This window comes from Topomyia yanbarensis, chromosome 3 (genome assembly GCF_030247195.1).
Source record: "Topomyia yanbarensis strain Yona2022 chromosome 3, ASM3024719v1, whole genome shotgun sequence".
In the NCBI taxonomy this organism is placed as follows: domain Eukaryota; kingdom Metazoa; phylum Arthropoda; class Insecta; order Diptera; family Culicidae; genus Topomyia; species Topomyia yanbarensis.
In genome coordinates this window covers 28,209,014-28,226,472 of record NC_080672.1, presented here as the reverse complement: position 1 = coordinate 28,226,472, position 17,459 = coordinate 28,209,014, and the positions used below count along the sequence as shown (strand labels likewise).

Sequence of the window (17,459 nt, the reverse complement as noted above, 5' to 3'; positions counted from 1 at the left end):
TCATTTTTGTAGTTTTTTAGCACAAGAATCGGACAATATTCCCAAAAACTACAGCAATCAGTTTAGAGTGAAACTCATTTAAAATATAAATGATTTGGCAGACCATTCAGGCTAAATAAGTAAAGTCACTTCGGCTCACGGTACACAATTTGGCTTCCGTAAAAGCCTTGCGCAGCTTTCAACAGAAATTTAAATGGCATATGCTGGTAGAGAAAAAAAATTAAAAATTATTCTTAATTGCACACAAGGGTAGAAAACTTTCGGTTACAAATGAATTAAATGAGTTCTCAAATAGTGGAAAGCGCTCGCATAGCAAATTCTGATTCAAACCGATACCACGATGAATGCAAAAATGTCAAAGAATTGCCAAATTTTTACTTTGGCCAAGAATTGTTATTTTGCGACTTAACTGATTTTGCCCCTTTTTGCCTTTCTCATATAAAGAAAGGCTATGTAATGTCTCCAAAAAATGATTTTTTAACTGAGACCCGGAGTGCCGAAATTCATTTGCCATTTTAATCAGTTCGTCGAAATAGGAAAATATCTATGTATGGTTGTATGTATGTATGTATATGTGTATGTGTCAAATAACCTCACCCATTTTTCTCAGAAATGGATGGGCCGATTTCATTAAATATTATATTTAAATTAGAGATGTAATAAGCCGTAGGCTACAAATGAATTGTATTCAGATCGGAACTCTGGTTCTGCAGTTACGTTCAAGAGTCACCCATCGAATTTCCATATAAACCGGTATCAGCTTGCTATGTAAATTACGCAAAAATAATAAAATATTAAATTGCTGGCATTTATCATTAAGGCTTACTGGTGCCCAATTAAAACCTTTTTGACGGCTTTGGCCATCTAAGATGGTACTGGAAGCTTCGACAAAGACCCTGAATTAAATACACATTTTTCTCCGGGGTGATTGTTTCGATTTTCACAAATTTAGTTTCAAATGAAAGGTATAGTATCCTTATAGCTGCTGTCGAATTTCATTTGGATTGATGTGTGATTACACATAAAATTTAGTAAAGCTTTTTTGCAGTTTTCGTATAGAAAGGTTATGCAATCGCTTTTTGCATATTATTATTTTAAATTATTTTAAACATTGTGAAACCTTTGAATATTTCATGTTTTGCCATGAGTAGTGTTTTCCTTTTTCAAGGTTTTTAAGAACGTGTTTAATAGAAAGTGGACAGAGAGCGAATTACCGAAACGGTGACAATTCACCTATTTATTGGACACTTTGAGAAAAGATATCACCTCAAGCAGGAATCGAACCTGCGATCTCCCAGTATCTAGTTGGGTGCGTTAGCCACTCCGCCATCGAGGAACTGTGATGATTAGAGGTGTGCACCGATGCGCTGCCGCGCCGCCGAGTGCACGTAAAAAAATTCGACGCCCCGATAATTTTTACCTGCAATCGGCGGCGCATCGGTGCACACCTGTAGTGATGATATCATCATAGATTCCCAACAGTATCGTGAGTACCACAGTCCCAATTCCCACCAATGGACCCATTCTACTCCCAATGCTTCTTAGAAGCCAATCGTTGCCAATGTTGCCTTTCTCAATAGAAAGGTTATGCAATCGCTCTAAAAACCGACGTTCTAACCGAGGCCCGGAGAGTCGAATCACGTATACCATTGAACTCAGTTCGTCGAGCTCGGTAAATGTCTGTGCGTATGTGTGTGCATGTATGTGGCAAATAAAGTCACCCAATTGTCCCAGAGATGACCGATAAAAGGTGCAATTTCGCCATAGGCAGCTATTCAATTTCATTGGGATCGAAGCTTCTGGTTCCGGAGTTGAAGAGTATGGTCACACATGAAATTCTCACATAAATCAGAATTAGCATGTTACCTAAGAGACACCAAATTTAATGGAATATATTCTAAATTATTTGAAGTTATAGCTTCAGTTCACTGATGCCCAATCAAACACACTTTGACCACTCTGGCAACTTCAAACGGAAACAAAAGCTTCAGGGAAATGGTAAAACTCCTGAATTGAGCTTACATTAGTTTCTCGGAAATGCCTGAATCGGTTTCCACAAATTTAGTCTCAAATGGAAACTAGAGCATTCCTATTGAGTGTTATAACAACGCATGTTAATCGGAGTTCTGGTTCCTGTGTTATGGGTGTGTGGTCATATGCGAAAATTTCTATATAATTCGATATTACTACTTGATCGTTCTCAGTGGTAGGACCCGTTCCCTGCCTTCCAATAAACGGACGAAGCGAACAAGGCACAAACAGCGAAACAAAAGACGGACTGTGATAAGGTATAAAAACACAAAGTACGATCGATCGACCACCGCCGGCGGTGCTGAACTAGACTGTCGTGAATTTATTTGGCACTTTGTTACTGGTAATAATACAGTGGCGAGGGTATGTGAACAGATTGCGCTCTGCCGCAACACTACTATATCCAAATGAGGATAAACCAGATGAAATGGGATCTAAATAGCTTGAAATTGCTGGTCCAGATCATTAATTGCACAATAATTGCAAGTCTCTTTGACCACATTGACCACCGTAGAGGGTTCCGATGAGGCGCCCAAGTTCCGTAATTAAATCACACCTGTTTCTTAGAGATTGCTGAGCCGATTATTTCAATTTAGGTTAATTGGTGATTCGCATTTAAAATGCCAAAATATCCTGACCCCTGTGTGCAAAAGACAGATAAATGGTTAAATCGTCGGAAAACTCTAAGCTTGCTCATATGACCCTATTTCACGATTTTCAAAACGTCAACTCCTTGCTCTTTCTTGAGTACTATGGCTCTTAATATTGAAAAATATTTCACACCTTCCAGTCCCTTGCTAATTAAATGTCGTAACAATATAAAAAAAATTAATATTGGATAGATAGGATATTCCCATTGATTGCTATCAAATTTCATTAGATTCGCAGTACTGGTTGCGGAGTTATGTGCTAAAGAATCCGATCACGCGCGAGTTCCCCATATAAACCTATTCGTTTTTTTCAAAAGAAAGGTTTAGCAATCACCCTGAAAATCGACTTATCAATCGAGGCCCGGAGAGCTGACTCTCTTATACTATTCGACTCATTTCGTCGCGTCCGGCAAATATTTGTGTGTATGCGTATCTGTGTATGTGTGTATGTACAAGGTACAACTTTCTCGTTGGCAGCTATTGCCACAGCATTCCTATTGACTGCTATTGGATTTCATGTTAATCGGATTTCTGGTTTCTGTATTACGGGTTTACACGTGAATTTCTTATATAAAACTTCTTGCATTTCTCCCATGGAAAGGTTACGCAATCGCTCCGAAAATGAACAACTTAATCCCTAAATCTATATTTTTAGGACTAAGATGCATTTTCTGAAACTGGGATACTGGGATACTGGGATAAATAGGGAGGTTGAGGGTTATCCCTTTCAACTTACATAACGCCTCTCTTACGTCATCCCCTCCCTTCTCACCCCCCCCCCCCCACCTTTCAACTCCATTATCATACCCCCACCCCCTTTATCAAAATAAGCTAGGGAGTAAGATTGGGAATTACATTCCCCTTGTTTCCTCCCTCACCCGCCTACTCTCACACATTCATCCATATACTCCTACCCTCACACCCTCACCACCACATACCGAAATAAATTGGCAAGGAGACAAAATTAAGACAACGCTGATTAAGCTAAATAAATATTCAACATTTTGTGTTGCAAGTGTTTCAGCGCCGGCACGTAGCCCATCAGGTTCGTGGCAAGCGAGCGCTTGTATATAGGTGTCCACCGTAATACCATGGGATCATAGTTTGGATAAATCAGAAGTTTGGATTCTACAATTATACTTAACAATTACTATTACAATTAAATTACAATTTGGATAAAAGAGAAAGGTGCAATTGCATCACAAGGTGGAATAAAACAGGTTTTGCCTTTCTTCTATACGAAGGCTATACATTTACTCTGAATCCCATTTTTTTAAGCGAGGCCAGAAGGGCTGAGTCTTTTATACCATTTGACTCAGTTCGTCGACTTCGGCAAATGTCTGTATGTGTGCGTATGTGTGTATGGGCGTATGTATGTATTTATGTGACCAAAAAATGCACATGGGTTACTCGGAGATGGCTGAACCGATTTTATCAAACTTAGTCTCAAATGAAAGGTACAACGTTGTTATGGAATTTCCTTCAATTCCGACTTCCAGTTCCAGAGTTGGGGCTGAAGAGTGCGGTCACGCATGAAATTCCCATATAAATCGGAATCAGCATGTTATCTAAAAGATGCAAAATTTCATGAAATGTGTTCTAAATTGCTTAGATTTAAAGCTTCACTGATGCCAAACCGAACCCACATTGACCACTTTGGACACCTTCGGCAAAACCGGAAGCTTCGGGAAGGTAGCTAAGTTCCTGAATTGAACACACATCTGCTTCTCAGAAAAACCTGGCTCGATTTTCTCAAATATAATCTCAAATGAAAGCTACAGCATACCTAATATCTCCTATTAAATTCCATTGGAATCGGAGTTCTGGCTCCTGTGTTCCGGGTTGAAGTATGCGCTTACTTGCGGAATTCCCATACAAACCGGTATAATCTTTGTAACTACATGATGAAAAAACCTGTTTTAATCCACCTAGAGGTGCAATTGTGCCTTTCTCATTTCTCCAAACTATGATTTAATAGCTGGTTCGTACAATATAACATTATGGAAATGTCTTTCATTCTTATTACACTTGGTAAGTATATATAAGAGCACCTTTTTGCATTCATCGCGGTATCGGTTTGAATCGGAGTTTTCTATGTGATCGCACTCCACAACCCGTAACTCCGGAGCCGGAAGTCGGATGAAGATGGAATTTAATTTCAGTTTCCGGGGACGCAACACCTTTCATTTGAGACTAAGTTGATCAAATCGGTCTAGCCATTTTCGAGAAACCAATATAACCGTAATTCTGAATTTGGATGATTCCGGATCCGTCGATGGTGGCCAGTGTGGCCAAAGAGACTTTGAATGACTGTTGGTGACCTAGATCTACAAATTCAACAGTTGTGTTTACATTTTGGAAAAAAAATCACCTTTTTACATTCATCGCAGAATTCGTTAGAATCGAGATTTGATGCGTGATCGTACGTATCACCCTGTAATTCAGGAACCAGAACTCGGATCCACACAAAATTCAACAGCAGCTGATGGACCGAGCGAGCTTCATTTAAAATCAAGTTTGCCAAATCGGTTCAGAAAATTCCGAGAAACCGATGTGGACAAATCAACAAATTTTGTTTTGTAACCATACTCTTCAACTCGTAATCCGCAACAAGATGTCGGTTGAAAATGAATTTCAATAGCAACCTATGGGAATATTATACCTTTCATTTGAATCTTAGTTTGTAAAAATCGGTTCAGCCATTTCCGAGAAACCGATGTGGACATTTTGTTAACAAATCTGCACATACACACATACAAGCATACATACATACACACATACATACACACAGATATTTTGCGATCTCGGCGAACTGAGTCGAATGTTATATGAGACTCGGCCCTCCGGGCCTCGGTTAGAAAGTCGGTTTTTGGAGCAATTGCATAAACTTTCTATATGAGAAAGGCAAAAGAATAATATTTAAGTAGCTTAATCAGCATAAGCTCAATGTTATCTTCATGTGATTATATTTTGAAATGTTGGTGGAATGGGTTTGAAAGTGAAGGGAATGGGTAGAGTGGGAGTGGAGGATGCGTCAGAAATTCTTCATCTTATTTCGGTATACAGGGTGGATGAAGGAAATGCTGCCGTGAGGGTGGTCCAAGGGGAGGGGAGTAATGAAGGAGGGAGGTGCCCGGGCAAGGCGGGGGGGAGGGGCGGCGACGCAATACTCAACTGCATATTTTGCCTTCCATTTGAGACTTGGTTTGAGAAAATCGGTTCAGTCATCACCGAAGAACCGATGTGACTATAATTGTAGAATATGCCCGGAATTCCGGACTTTCGGACTTCCGGAATCGTCGATAGTGGACAATATATTCAAAGAATGTTTGATTGGCAATCAGTGATCTAAATCTGCGATTAGAAGTAATTTGGTGACCATTTCAATAGTTTTTAGCCTCTGAGGTATTACGATTGTACCGATTTATATGGGAAATTCCAGTGTATCCTTACTAACACCCCTGTAACTCCGGAAGCAAGAGTCAGAACAGAATGAAATTCAGCAGCAGTCAATGGCATTACTGTATCTTTCATTTGAAATCAAGTTTGTAAAAATCGGTAGAGAATTCATTGGGGAATGGGTGTGATATTAGCTTAGGAACTTGGCGGGTTCCCCGGGGGCGTCATGAACCGTCATAGGTGGCCAATGTGGTCAAAGCTGCTTTGATTGATCATTAGTGATCCAGACCCGCAAACTAGAGTAATGTTACATCAATTTTAATATGTTTTACATCATTTGAACATCATGGTGGTACCAGTTTATATGGGAATTTGCTGTGTGACCGCACTCTTCAACCCGTAACTCCGGAACCGGAAGTCGGATCAACTAAAAATTCAATAGCAGCTTATGGGAGCGTTATACCTTTCAGATGAAACTAAGTTTGCGAAAATCGGTTCAGCCATCTCTGAGAAAATTGTGTGAGTTTAAATGACACACACACATACACACACACACACATACACACACACATACATACACACACACAGACATTTGCCGATCTCGACGAACTGAATCGAATGGTGTATGACACTCGGCCCTCCGGGCCTCGGTTAAAAAGTCGATTTTTACAGTGATTGCATAGCCTTTCTTTATATGAGAAAGGCAAAAATGATTAAAATTAGTTCTAAATTGCTTGAACTTGCTGGTCCACATCACTAATTTCAAATCAAAGTCTCTTTGATCACATTGGGAACTGTTGAGGATTCCGGAAATTCGAGAAAATGGCCACCTGTTTCTCATATACTGCTGACTCGATTCTCACACTCTTAGTCTTAAATGAAAGGGTATATATAGTATTCACATTGACCGCTGCCGAATTTCATTTGAACGAAGTATTGGTTCCGGAATTAAGTAGAAGAATCCGATGACACGCGAGTTTCCCTTATAATCCTTTCTGCCTTTCTCCTATAGAAAGGTTATGCAATCACCCTGAAAATGGATTGTTTAACACAGGGCCGAAACTCTATAACTCATGTTTTTTACGGAATTTCCCATATACCTATGCCATCATAATACTTAAACTCGGCTAAAAATCAGAATATGTGATTATTGCAATTACGGCAAATAAAGTATTTTCGACCGAAGTTCTACCAACATTGCCCACACCGACTCTCAGATGAACTTGGTGTTGTTTTGGTTTCGATTGATTAGAGGCTTGAGAGTATTATGATTACAAAGTATGTCTAGTATAATAGGGAAGCCCGGGGCTTGTTGGCGGTTAGGGTAAGCTGACAGAATCATCTTGTCTCTGTTTTTAGAGATATAGTGCTGCTTCTCGAATATACAGTTTTATTGGAAAGACATTCAGCACGTTCCACAAGAACCCCTGAAGTAATTGAATCCCTATTTGATTGCTTCTTTTATAGCGTACATACATCATACAGTTTTCCGCGTCTCATATTTGTGTCTATAAAATCAGAGACAATGTAAAAAACACTTTCATAAAATTCAGGGATGTTGCCTACAGTCTGCCCTTTTATGCAACATATTCCTTTTACAAGATCTCCCTAAATCAAAGCGATACAAAATGAAAACTAGTAACACTGCCAACTAGCCCGGATCTCCCCTACGGAGCTGAATCCTGATGCATCCTAACTATGTAGCTAACATTATCATTCATAAATAATTGCACAACTAACTGTGGGTTGAGTCGGCTCGATCTTTAAACATTTCAGACCAAAAACGTTCTTCAGATTCCGTAGTTTCTACAGCCGCCATACTTTTCACCAGATCCAATGACCGACAAATTTGCACTCGTTGAATACATCTGATCAAATTTGATATATCGGGACATTTAATTTAGTAACACCCACTAAAGTGCAAGAAACTTTGAAACAATTTTGAACAATTTCAGTCTTGAGAACTTCGATAGGAATACATTCCGATTCTTGGGCCATTTTGTTCGTTTTTGTTTACGTGCGCTTTAAGTACGGCATTGATTTAAAGTGTATGTGGAAACCACGTTATGTATTTGGTTATGCGTAAAAATCACTTTACTGTCTTCACTCTCGGTAACACGAGGTTATTTTTATGATTTCAAATTGATTATTGTGGCCTTCCTCGTATAGAAACGTCATATGCAATCTGAAAATCGTCAACCTAATCCCAGCGATTTTTTTTTTCGACGGATATTTATGAATTTTAACAGAGGCGTAGTTAGGGATGTACGGAGAACGATTACCCACTAGTCACCCCCTCCTTCCGTCATCACCGCCTTAAAACCCTCCTCAGATCACCCCCTTAGACTATCACCCCATCCATCCATAATATCCCCGCCCTTCCTCTTTACCCTATCATCTGTATACCACCACTATATCACCTGGCATACCAAAATAAGCTGGGGTGGTTCGGTTGTGGGTTATTCAACCTCTTCACATACCAACCCCTGCATCCCAAAATAAGTTAGCAAGAAGACAACATTGAACTAATTCTGATTAAGCTAATTCAAGTGCTTCACCGTCGACACATAGCTAATCAAGTTCCTGGCTGGCGAGCCATTGTGTGTAGGTGCAAAGTGTACTGCGTAGGTTAAAGTGCCTGGGTGCCTCACTAACTCATTAATTACTCGGTCTATAATCGATGCGATGCGTGTAAATTGGCATCAAAAGCTTTGCATCGTTTTTAAGAACCAATAAATAATAACACAAATGCCCTGAAAATTATGAAATTCTCGTATTTGGGTGCAATGGAAACTCGAATCGAGTGTCCCAATTGTCGCCCTGCCATTTGAGCTAATGCGTTGTACAAAGATGGCCGACGCCGGTCTAAAAACTGTTTTAAATGGGTAGGGTTGTAATAGAAATATGGTGAAAATAGATTCATTACCCTATGTAATAGACATTTCCGCAATTATGTTGAACATAACCAGTCATGGATTATAGATTGAGAAAGGCACAATTGCAGCACTAGGTGGATTAAAACAGTTTTTTATAATTATAGTTCACAATTTTGGGACACTGATTTGTATTAACGTTATCGTGGTATTTGTTTGGTCATTATCGAATATTTTTGGCAGAGTACTGTGATTTACATTCAGGATTTCAGGACCTTAGACACGATTTTCGTAATTTCTCTTCCTATTTATTTATAAACTATTTGTCTTCGACAAAGTTTTTCAGAATATGATTTTCTTGAATTTTCTGAAAGATTACGGAACTCTATCTCAAACCATTAAAAAAATCAGATTTTTGTGAGATTGGAACAACCCTACTCACTATTTAAATTAATGGAAAAATTTTCTATAGTGCAACTTTTTCTCGTGCCATCTATATTCTTAGCCGAACTGAACAAATTCAACATTTATATACATAATTATTGAAACAGGACTTAAGACACTTCCTTGCAGTACAAAATGTGGATCGATGACAGAATTAGGTACAAAATCATTAAGTTGTATGATACAATTAGTTTTCCTGTAACTTTCTCGACTGTATACACAATACATATTTCCTTCTTCTCTTTCAGTAGCCTAATTCCAATTAAATTCCTGCATGCAAAACCTTCTTAATCATTTGCGTAATAATAAAGTAAAAACGAATTGATATAAATATTAACCTTGCATTTGTACCCTCAGTGTACATCCATCAAATTCGAATGTGCAGTTACGCACAACGGCCTCCCGGCTACCACATGGATCATCATTATCACCAATCAAGATCCGGGAAACCGGCTCAAAATTATACCACCCAGAATAAAAGTGCGGAGTTCAACAATCGATTATCAACGTAATTTTGTGTCGGAATCGTTCCGCACGCTTGAGGCTGTTTACCTTTGACAGATGCAAATTGATCGGTCGGTCGGTAATTGCACTTCGTTAGAACCTTATTTCTGTTCTATACCCCAACGTTGATCGAGTGATTATTTACCTCCTCTGGAAGTTTGGTTTTGTGGTTTCATTCGTGTCAGTGCCGTGAAGATTCGGCATTCTACAACTGCGTCCCGACGGAGATCGCTTTGACACCATATTCTATGTACGTATGTACTCCATGCTGTTTTTCAATTTAGTATTGCTACTGCACGAAGTTTCCGAAAAAAACCACAACCTAACCTGGTAGCATGGGTAGTTTCGTGCAATAATGGTCGGAATCGAGAATGAGGCCAACTTCTGCTAAACCGCAAAACGACTGCCACCGTCTAGAACCTGGGTACGGAATGCATTCGACCTGCGACCAACGCATGACAATTTGAAAATGTAAACAAAAGCTGCTGCTGCAACTTTTCAATTATTCTATATTCATAAATAGGTGAATTGTGGTAGGGTAATGGGAGTATTTTGGTCCTATAGGGGAGGATGCTCGGCCTATAAATTGGCATCAATATATTTGCTTGATTCGTAAAAATCAGTATAACAACGTAAATGGCTAGTGAATTACTCGTTTTTAAGTGCAAGTGCAAGTGAAAACTCGAACGGAGTGCGCCAATTTACACCCAAACCTTTGAACCAATGAGTTGAATAAAGGTATATTGAGGCTGCGAACATTTTGAATTGCGCGATTGCCAGTACAATTAGGTAGAAACCAAATCTCTATTTTTTGTAACAACCACTCTGCTTCGGTGACACCTGCGGAATGTACAGTAATACCTACATACGGTCTCTAGCGATAACACGTGCCTGACTAACATTCTTTCCTTTCGTTCCGTGATCTATTTTCGGGCCCAGTTGGTAGCGGTATTGATCAATAATCTTCTTGAGATTCCCAATTGAACATTGAAAGATGATTTGTACTCCCAAACAGAATACAGTAAACGTATGTAACTGCTAATTAGACAAATACTAACATGCATAATTATTACTCAATACTACGATAGGAAGATCATTATAAAGTGCCATCCTTTCGTTGCTACTTGAATTGTTTAATATTATAATTAGAAACAAAACCTGATTTGCAACACAAATTGTCCAAAAAAGTTGCCATCGGTTATAATTTTTAATTTTTTTTTAATATGATAGACTATTCTTAGTATCAAGGCCAACTAGATTAAATTTACCGACGGCTGTTCTTTAGCTCAAAATAAAACTCAAATCTAATCCAGAAATTGTTAAACCAAAAATGTATGTCTCGATTTTGATAACTTAGCGCCACTCCAAAAAATTAATGCATTCTTGACTTTCACCGATCGGAATGAACCCTGAACGTACAACTATGCAGCAGCCATCAAGCAAGCATCAACTAGAACTCAGAAGCAGAAACTCCCACCTCCCTACTCGCTGGAATCTAGTTCAGAAAAAAGGGGAGAATCTTTCCTCTTTCTCGTAGACAGCGACTACAAGAATTAGAATTTACGCATTAGACTAAAAATCGAAATGTGTCGCATGGATCGGATCCTCCCCTTGTTTGCTATTCTTTCCTATTTCCAGAAGAAAGCACGCGACGCGTGCCAAGAGCAAGAAAATGCGCCATTCGGGGGGGACCCCACTTCTGGACCAAGGAACAGAAGAAGAATCGCGGTTCGCGGGTGTCGGTCACAAGTTGTATAATATGGCAGCAGAACGAAGTTGATAGGGGAGGTCAGTGGTTCCGAGTAACGTCAGAGAAGTCATTTACCTTTGACCCGGTTGGGGCTTTTCAACTTCGGGAAACACATTTTCCGAGTACACCACGACGTAATCCGATAGAGGTGGATTGTTACCGCTGTCGTCAGATTTGACGGATGCGGTACCATCATCGATGACTGCGCGTCTGGGGCTCGCCCAGGCCCATCCCTCTGGGGAACCTTCCGAGAGTGCTTCCGAACTTAAATCCATGATTTTTTCTTCTTCTGTGATTTGAAAAGTAGTAACACCTAACGTCGAGATTTTGATCTGTTTTCACCGTACACAGTTCCGTTAATTCGGAAAGTAGTTTCACCTGAACCACCCTGAGGCAATTTTGTGCGTAGAGTCCTTCCGGTTTTTTTCCTGCTTATTCACTTTTCTTCCGAGGTTGCACTGATGGTAGAAATCAAACCCCACCGCGAGCTCGTTTTGCTGCGCCGAATTTAATACGAAAACTAAACGGATAATTGTAATTTTGAACTGGCCGAAAGGTTGCTGCTTCTTAGCCGTACTGGTTAAGCCCGGAATTAGCGGAAAACAACAAAAAACTCAAAACGTTCCGTGTGTGTACAATTTAGAGAATCCGAAAGAGATACAACATGGCGACAGGGAAATTTTTGCTCTGACAGGCGTGCGCTTCACCGGAGTGTGTTAGCGAGGATTCCTTTCTCTAACACATCGGCAAATCGGATCCTTCTCCGTGCGTTTTGTGGACCCGTCACTTCTAGCACATGCGCCCTTAAAGTTCGTCCGTAGATTCCGATGAAAATACTGTATACGGACTGTAAGCGAAGTGTTCATCCCTCAACACACAGGCACGCGGGCATTAGTGAAAGCGAATGCCGGGGTACAGGAAGGAAAAAAACGCGCGCGGCGTTTGTTGGTCGTACCTTAGGGTGTCCTTTCTGTGGGTCTTTAGAGCGGTTATTTAGAGATCAGCTCGTATAGTATTGATTGTGATGAGCGGATTAAATGTGTCGAATGGTTTGTTAAATGACTAACACATGCCGTAGAGAGCCCCCCCCCCCCCTCCGATTGGCCTCCATTAACCGATGATTTTGACGCAAAATTCGTTTTAATTCGAATATTGAATGAAATTTAGAAATTAGAAATACAATATAACATTTTAGTATGCATCTTTTCTCATCTTTCTAATTTTCGGGAACCTTCCCCTGGATTCGGCGGAAAATCAAAGCAATATTTGAGATTTGAGACGTACGAACTTCTGCTTATTATCTTTGTTCGTTATTTATTGATAATTAGAAAATAATTTTTATTTTTTCGAAAATTCAAAATGGCGGCTTTAAAATGGCGTTTTTCTCGAAACCATATAGTCGGTGTTAGGTCAGACCGGACTAAGTGACAGTGCATTGATTTCGCGAAAAACGCGTTTAAAGTCCTTTACATTATAATTGGAAAATAATTTTTACCATAATTCTTGTTTATTGTTTCATATTTCAAATCTGGTAAAAGTGGTATGTAGATGAAGAAATTCTTTATCCAGTGCTATCATTAACTCATTTTTTGATGTTTTTCGACTTGGTCCGGTCTGACTTAACACCGACCATATGTTTTCTGCTATCGCCAAGAGTAGGTCTTGTTCTATTGATCTGATTTGATTTATTCAAAAAATGTTTGGAAGTACAGTAGGATTCCGTTTTTGGCAACAATATTTTTTTTTCAGTTGCCAAAACTGGAACCGTACCAAAAATTGAACCATACTTTAAAAGCTTTTATTTCCAATTTGTGACATCATACGTGAAATGGAATGAAATAATAGTAAACAAATCAACCAATTTAATTTTATTCGCTATGCCCACCCCTGATAAAATATAGTAAATAGCTAATACCCATCGCGCGTTGCTGCGACACTCTGCGAAATAGGAGGAAAACACAATTTGTTCCAAAGCGCCATCTGGTGGGCAGATAATCTCCAACTAATAGCACACAAACACACCCCATACCAAATACCTACTGTGTGCAAATTTTTACGGAAATCTGTTAAGCCGTTTGGGAGTCTATAAATCATATACATACAAACTTTGACTTTTATATATATAGATAGATAGATAGATATGACTCTCATGTTTGGAAATAAAGTCAAAAGTGATATCAATTATAGCAACAAAATGTGTATTGAGCTTTTTTTAAAAGATTTACTATGTACAACAACAATGTTGCCAAAAACGGAATATTTCCGTATATACTTTTTTGTCTGACTTATACCTAACATTGGCATGAAAAATTTATTATTCATAATTTTTAAATGAAATCACATTAAAAAAATACAAATTTCACTTTTTTATCGTCTATAAAATTGGTTTATTTTTCATCAAAATTTATTGAAATTAGGTATAAGCCATAGGAAATTTTATCTATTTTAATAAATTATATGAATTTCTCATTCCGGTTAACTACGGGAGGCCCTACACTTGGCGAAGTAGGACGATGTTTTGCGCGCAGAGACCGACGAAATCCGCCATTTTGAATTTTCAAACAAAAAACAATCATTTTCTAATTAACGATAAATAACGAATAAAAAAATCAAAAGCGGAAATTTGTATGCCTTTTCGTTATTACACAAAAAATCTCAAATATTGCTTTTCCACCGAATCCAGAAGAAGGTCCCTTAATCAGAACTCCTAGGGAACTATGAGTTTGCTCAGGAAGACAAGAAGCGGAGCTAGCTTAGTCCTGTCATTAATTTGTCATGAGACGAAAACGATACGAAAATTTCATAACTAATTTAGTTGTAGGTTTTATGCACTTCACGCGCAAATGTGAATTAAACCTTCAAAAAGGCAAGGGGTCTCGGAGGCCCGGCTAGTTTCAGTTCTATAGGTTCAATGAACTTGTAATTTAAAATTCAAATGATCGAGCGTTTTTGGGCTGTCGATTCTCTCACTGATAAAACGACAAAAAAGGCATTCGACTTCATTAGGTCTTCGGAGCGATGCTTCTTGATGCCACAATTTTAGCTTGCCTTTTTGAGAGTTAAACCATTTTCTCTTTAATTGAGAAAGATAGTTTTTACCTAAAGTTTTCTCCATTAATGAGAAATAGAGCTCGATCCGATGCTAGCTTAGTCCTGTCTATAAACTAGTGTAATTCACACCAGATTGTTTTGATGTCATTCCAAACCCGGGAAAGATGGTCAAAGATATTTTGGGTTTCGATGCCGTTTTCGTGGTAGAATGACGCCGAAAACGTCATTGAAAGTTAATACATGCTTTATATCGTCTCTTACCCTCATCATACCGCAGCCCGGAGCGCCGTGTGTCATGTACTAATCGACTCAGTTCGTCGAGATTGGAAAGTGTGTGTTTTTCGTAAAAAATGTTGTAAAAACTCCAAAAATTCGTTTGTAGTGCTTTGGCTCTCCGTGGGACTCATTTTCGTACCTATCAACTATAAATACTCCTTACCTTTCTGCCTGCCTTTTTGCTTAAAAGTATTTCTTCGTGACGAGACTGATTGCACTTTATTGCACCTCTTTTATGATAATAATTTTTTCTCAGTTAATTCTGAGCCTCGCCTGCTCCATTACTCTTCCTTCGAGCCTTTTTGGCGCCCGACTTTCCTTTTGCATTTCATCATTCTCGGGATACATTATGCTATTTGGGTTATCTGTGTTCCTGAGCCAGCCAGCTTCAAGTATATACTCGGATAGTCTCTGGCGGTAATTTTATTTGAACCATTTAGCCCTCGTTCCCGTGAGCTAAATCCTCCCAACTTTGTCGCAATCTACTTGGATAGTTCCGGGAGGTAAATCTGTCCTACTCCGACTGAGAGTTCCTTAACGGTGGAATTTCTCCTGATATCTTTTCGTGTACCATTCAGCTCGTTTCTCAGTCGGCCATTTAGTTCCTCTTTCCGCGAGCCATTTGGTTCGTGTTTCCGTGAACCGTACAACTACTAGTTTTGTAGCGATCTATTCGGAAAGATACCGGTGGTGGACCTCAACAGGCCAACTTTCGGTTCGCTGGTGCCCCGGCAAACCGCTGCTGGCGCATCGATGCGGTCTAACCTACGGCGCTGGATCTGTCTACTCACGAACTTCCCAGTAAAGTGTCGAGTTCGAGTGGAGCATGGCACCCGGTACACTTGCGCCTCGGCGACCTGCTACGGGGGTATCGACGCGAACTACTCGAGCTATTCGGGCGGTCAAGCTACTCTAGGAGGCGACCCGTAGGGTGTGCTTATTCCAATTATCGCTACTTCGATTATCTCTTCTCCAATTCCTCTTTAGCTCCCTCTAGTATCTACTTCGCGTCAGACTCGTCAAGTCGCTACTCTACTGACGATAATCCATGTCCTTTCGTCTTTGCATATCACTTTTGCGACATTCTCTACGCTTAGAGTCGATAATTTTCATTTCACCTTCACAGTCGAGCCGAAAGGCGCTGTTCAGGAATTCTCGATTTCTTCAGCGCATCGTCCCAGTCTGGAACACCGTACCTCAGTATCAAATATGTCCTTAGTGATATCGTCCCCCTATTGCATGAAATATGAAACTAACATTATTTAGCCAATAGATTATTCATATTATGTACTAAAATTCCTCTAAACATACTGTTTAGCTAAACTCACCCGTTATTTCGCAAACAAACAAATTTGTCGAATTCTACGACTGATTCACCACTTTGCGCAGTTTGGCCCTGTGCAAAAGTTACTCAAACATCACTTTGTCAATATTTTTAATAACTTCCGGATTTAAAAAGTCTTTGACAAAGTTGTAGGCAATAAAGTTATCTTTCCTATTTTCACTTGGAGTGATAAACCGATGCATATAGTGCTATCTAGCGGTAATGATGCGAGCTAGTGGGGTTTCTCCATGGGTATTGCCGAAAGTCCGATACAAAATTCAAGTACACTGAAGTTTTTCTTTTACACGTGAGATACGTGCCGTGAAAAAAACCGTTTTGAAAACCGCGGTAATTGCAAAATCCGTGTGAAAAAATCGCGCTTATTCCAAAAACTGCGTTACATTGAATGCAAAGCACTTGAACGATGTTAAGAAAAGTGATGATTTTAGATTCAGCAATTACACGGTTTAACTCTTTGAAAACAAAAAACTTACATTTTTGAAAATGTGGACGAATATTGAAGATTCCGTTGGGACGCACTTCAACAATAAGGGTGTTTTCGAAACAGGACTACCAAGATGGTGATTTCCAGTTCAGCGAAATTCTCCAAAACCTATGGGTATTTTTGGAAGGGGCTTGACGAGAATTTGCTATCTATTAAAGCCTGAGACCAGGCTTGTTATTTGCTCACACAATGTACACAAAGAGTGAAATACAGCGATGAAAAAAGAGCAGCAAAAAAACGCTGCGATGCACAGAGGAGTAATTAGAACAAATTCCTGGCCAATAAACAAATTTTTTTTTCGATTTTTTATTTCATTATATTTTTTTACCTACCTAAAAGTCTACTGTAAAACATGGCAAAATTAGGAGTATGTCAAAAATTATTAATTTTTTTTGCGTGGATGTGAAATGGTGATATTTTCAGGTTCTTTTTAATCATTTTCATTATTGTCTTATTTAATACAGTCATCATCACGAGAAAGCGATATTGCTGGGTATCAATATCGCTTTCTCGTGATGATGACTGTATTAAATAAGACAATATTATTACAAACGTAGTTGAATACAACCATTTGTATAACCTCAGCCTGAAACTTACTGAGAATAGTAGTGGGTCTGTGCATTGCACGAACTTAAAAAAATACGTTTTTTAA

At 39.2% G+C, this 17,459-nt stretch overlaps 1 protein-coding gene across 3 annotated transcripts in view; it reads right to left on the bottom strand.

Annotated features, from left to right (window-relative positions):
• Window positions 1-17,459, bottom strand: part of LOC131693518 (insulin-like growth factor 2 mRNA-binding protein 1) — a 221,535-nt gene that overhangs the window by 155,878 nt on the left and 48,198 nt on the right. For 2 of the 3 annotated variants that reach the window (XM_058981415.1, XM_058981416.1), the window contains exon 1: window positions 12,030-12,323. The exons of the other annotated variant lie outside the window; for it this stretch is intronic. The gene's annotated coding sequence lies outside the window, so the exon portion shown is untranslated. Of the gene's footprint in view, window positions 1-12,029; window positions 12,324-17,459 lie in introns of those variants that run through there. 3 annotated transcript variants of the gene reach the window in all.